Genomic DNA, 4,485 nt, shown 5'->3' on the forward strand with positions numbered 1-4,485 from the left:
GCCTGCCTTGCTGTTGAGCCCACTCACACTCTGAAGCAGTCAAACTGGAAGGAATAAGAACCAAGAACTTCAAATTCTCAGGCCTGATGCCCATCAGGATCTGAAAATAAAAGAGGACTTTGGGCCCCACCAAAATCAAGGGGAGAAGTGGAAATTGAAAGGAAGAATAACTATACTAAAAAAAAAACAAAACAAAAACAAAAACAAAAAAAACCCCAGACTAGAGGAAGTTACTTCAGAACCCAAATAAATAAACAAAAGTCCATAGTCACATGCATCCTAGCAAACAAAGCATAAAGGAAAATGTGAATTTTATATCTGTCAGAAAGAGAAGTCACATGAGTAATTGCTGTGCCGATTACTGCACTTACACATGTGTGTTCAGTCCTGTGTGTTATCTCACTTAATTCTCTCCAGAACCCAGTAAGGGTCAGTGTGAACTTGCATGGTTAGTCCATGATGAACCCAGGATTCTCCCTCTGTGATTCTTCAGTGCACCTGAAACATCAACTGTTCCAGAGGTCAGCAATGAGAACTACTCCTCCACCTGATCGGTATGTCTGTACAAACCCCACAGCATCATTGCCACGATGTGTGGAAGCCTTCTTCCAGCCTTCAGAGAGGGAAGTGAATAGGTACATGGTCTGTCCAAACCTTGAGGGGACCGTGCAGAAATAGTGGCCTCTTTTCACGGCTGAGCTGCTGACAGTCTCGGAAAGGGTTACCATCTAATCTAAAGGAAACCATAGTCACACCTGCCATACCTGCCCAGGTATCTGCCCATCTCCACACTCTTAAGAGGCATCCTGTGTCAGAAACATGAGAAGGCTCATTCCTCCTTCTCTTAAATTCTCCCCACCTGAAGTGTATTAAGTGACAGGAAATCTTTTCATTCACTCACTTATCTGTGTATGTTGTGGGAAGGGAAAGAGCTTTATAATGCACAGGTTTGGGAACATGCCTTTTATGTTTATGATCATCCAGTGTCTGGAAAGTTCTAAAGAGAGGGCATTGCTTAAGAGGAGTATTCTACCTCCCCTTCTGATTTCAATCATCCTGTTTCGCTCATGGTCAGAAGCCTTTTATTCAACTATGGACATTATCAAATCTCCAATGAATGAGTTCTGTGAATTAAGATGAAAACCACATTAGAAAATAGCTAAAAACTTTTTGTTTAATTCATAGATACAAATAAAACTTTGTTTTTTGAGGAAAAATTTAGAAGTTCTGTATAAGGCAATTAAAAATCCAAAGTAAAGAGTGGTCCTGCATAAGAAAATGTGGGAAATTACTGCTAAGCTTTCAATAATAAAGATTTATATCTCTGCTTTTTGGCTAAGAAGCCAAAATAAACAAAGGAAATTTCTTTTCACATATTGCTCAGCTACTGTTGTCACTATTTTCTTCCCTAACACCATAAGATTCTCATTTTTGAAAGCCAGGTTTATTGAGATATACAGTTCCATGAATTTTGATGTATACATCTGTGTAACCACCACCACCACTGAGATAGAAAATATTTCCATCACCTGTGAAAACTCCCTTTGCACACAGCACTCTGAATCATTTACCATGAGCATAAGGTGATATATCATCTGCAAACATAGCTCAGAATTCTTGAATTTAGCAGATTGATCTCAGTCATTTTAGATTCAGCCCATTACAAGAAGTTACAGTTTCCAGACTGACTTTAAATGAGCCCATCCTATGACGCATGGGCAAGATGTGTTGACCTAGGGGTTTTCACCAAATGACATACTTGTGTAAAGCTAAGCATAGTAAGTTACAATTCTGGGTTCATTTGTATGACTTGAGTAAATCCAAACTATTTGATACGATTGTTAGCAATGAGTACAATTTAGTAGGCATGTTTACATTTTATGTTGTCAAAGAAGGAAAAACCCTGCTTTGCAATGTAGTTACTACAACCTAGGCTAAGTGAGATAAATCAGACAGAGAAAGACAAATACCATATGATTTCACTTTTATGTGGAATCTAAGTAACAAAACAAATAAGCAAACAAAAAACGGAATCAGACCTATAACTACAGAGAACACACTGGTGTTTACCTGAGGGGAGGCAATTGCGGTGGAGGGAGCAAAATGGTGAAGAGAAATGGGAGATACAGGCTTCCAGTGTATGGAATGAATAAGTCATGGGAATAAAAGGTACAACATAATGAATATAGTCCTTGATATTGTAATAGCGTTGTATGACGACAGATGGTATTTATACTTGTGGTGAGCTTAGCGTAACATATGGAGTTGCTGATTCATTAAACTGTACACCTGAAACTAGTGCAATATCATGTATCAGTCATACTCAAAAGAAAGAAACAAAGAAACGAAGAAAGAAGGAAGGAAGGAAGGGAGGGAGGAATTGGAAGTGTATCATGCTTTAGTATTGTAAAACAGATGAAACTTAGAATAAAATCTAATTCGGAACACACTGGAAAGAAAGAAATAAGGAACCAATAATAATAAACTAGACTTTAATGGAAAAAAAGTACAGTCAAATCTCATTATTTACAGCAGTTATGTTCTGTAAAGACATCACCAAAACTGAGTTAGCAAACACTGAACTATTTCTCCGGGAGGCAATACAGGATGGGCACCTCCATCAATGACTCAATACATAACCTTGTTTTATGTGTGTTTCTTTTTAAAGATATTTATTATATATTGTTGATTTATTAACATTGAACTCACAACCAAAGTACTATAATTTATGCCTGAATGAAGCTTATCTAACACATGCATTCTCTCTGTAGGACACATCACAACCTTCTTATGCTTAGGGACACTACGCAGCATTTCACTACACGCTTAGGAGCCCTTCTAACCGCAAAATCACCAATAAAAAGCACAGATGTGAAAAGAGTGGCACTAAATATTACAAAGAACATCTGTTTACAGTATAAGAGCTGAAACAAGAAAGCAGAATGTTGCTTTGATGAGTGTGCACATCTGTCTCTGTCCCTGTCTCTCTTTTAAATCTGTTGTATATAGATTTAACAATGTGCTTATCGGTCTATTTGCTCAGCATTGCTTTTCATACCTCATTCAATTTCCATCTTTCTAGGTCGATTTCTTTTTCTGAGATTATATTTGAAGAAGTAGTTCTTTCAGTGAGGATCTTTGAGTAGTAAACTTCCTTTATTTCTGAATATCTGAAAATAGTATTTCCTTACTTGCAAAAGATAGTTCACCTTGGTAAAGAATTCTAGTTAGTTGGACAGTTATTCTCTTTTTTAAAAAAATTTAAATATCTTTTAAGTTTACTTATTTATTTTTGAGAGAGAGAGAGAGAGAGAGAGAGCAGGGGAGGAGCAGAGAGAGAGGGAGAGAGAGAATCCCAAGCAGGCTCCACACTGTCAGCATGGAGCTCAAAGTGGGGCTTGAACTCACAAACCATGCGGTCATGCCTGAGCTGAAACCAAGAGTCAGACACTTAACGGACTGAGCCATCCAGGCACTGCTGAATGGTTATTTTCTTTCTGCACTTTGAAAATATTGTTGCATTGGCTTCTAGCATTGTCATTTCAAGTAAGTTTGCTGCTGGTCTGATTCTTTGTCTTTTGTGTGTACTCTGTCTTTTCTCTCTGGTATCTTTAAAGTTTTCTATTCAGATTTAATGTTCTGATCTTCCTAGAGGTGGACTTATTTTTTATTTATTCTTTCCCTTTTTTTCTGCTGTGCTCATTTGTTTTGTTTCTTAAATTCCACAGGTAAGTGAAATTATATCGTATTTGTCTTTCTCTGACTAACTTATTTCACTTAGCAGAATACTCTCTAGCTCCATCCATGTTGTTGCAAATGGCAAGACCTCATTCTTTTTATGGCTGAATAATATTCCACTGTGTATCTACCACATCTTCTTTACCCATTCATCAATTGATGGGCACTGCTTCCATATCTTGGCTATTGTAAATAATGCTGCTATAAATAGATAGGGTTCACGTATCCCTTTGAATTAGTGTTTTTGTGTTCTTTGGGTAAAAACGTAGTAGTTTGATTGCTGGATGGTAGGATAGTTGTGTTTTTAACTTTTTGAGGAACCTCCATACTCTTTTCCACCGTGGCTGCACCAGTTTGCATTCCTACCAACAGTGCCGGAAGGTCCCTTTTCTCCACATCCTCACCACTGCTTGTTGTTCCTTGTGTTGTCGATTTTAGTTTTTGATTTATTCTACTGGGAACATCCTGTTGTGACCTGTCAATCGGAGGACATGGGTCTTCAGTTCTGGAAATGGTTTGCTTTGTGCACATTGCCTCTTCCCATTCTCTGTATTGTCTTCTTAGGGAGCTGTCATCAGATATTTGATTTGAAAAAACTTATTCTGACACAATTTTAGATGTACAAAAAAGTTGCAGGGTATCACAAAGAACTCCCATATGCCTTCTACCCAGATTTACCAAACGTGAATATTTTGCCACATTTCGTCTATCTTTTTCTATTTAACCATGTGCCCTTTTTTTTGAAGC

This window comes from Herpailurus yagouaroundi, unplaced genomic scaffold (genome assembly GCF_014898765.1).
Source record: "Herpailurus yagouaroundi ecotype Mexico unplaced genomic scaffold, PumYag 159, whole genome shotgun sequence".
Taxonomy (NCBI): domain Eukaryota; kingdom Metazoa; phylum Chordata; class Mammalia; order Carnivora; family Felidae; genus Herpailurus; species Herpailurus yagouaroundi.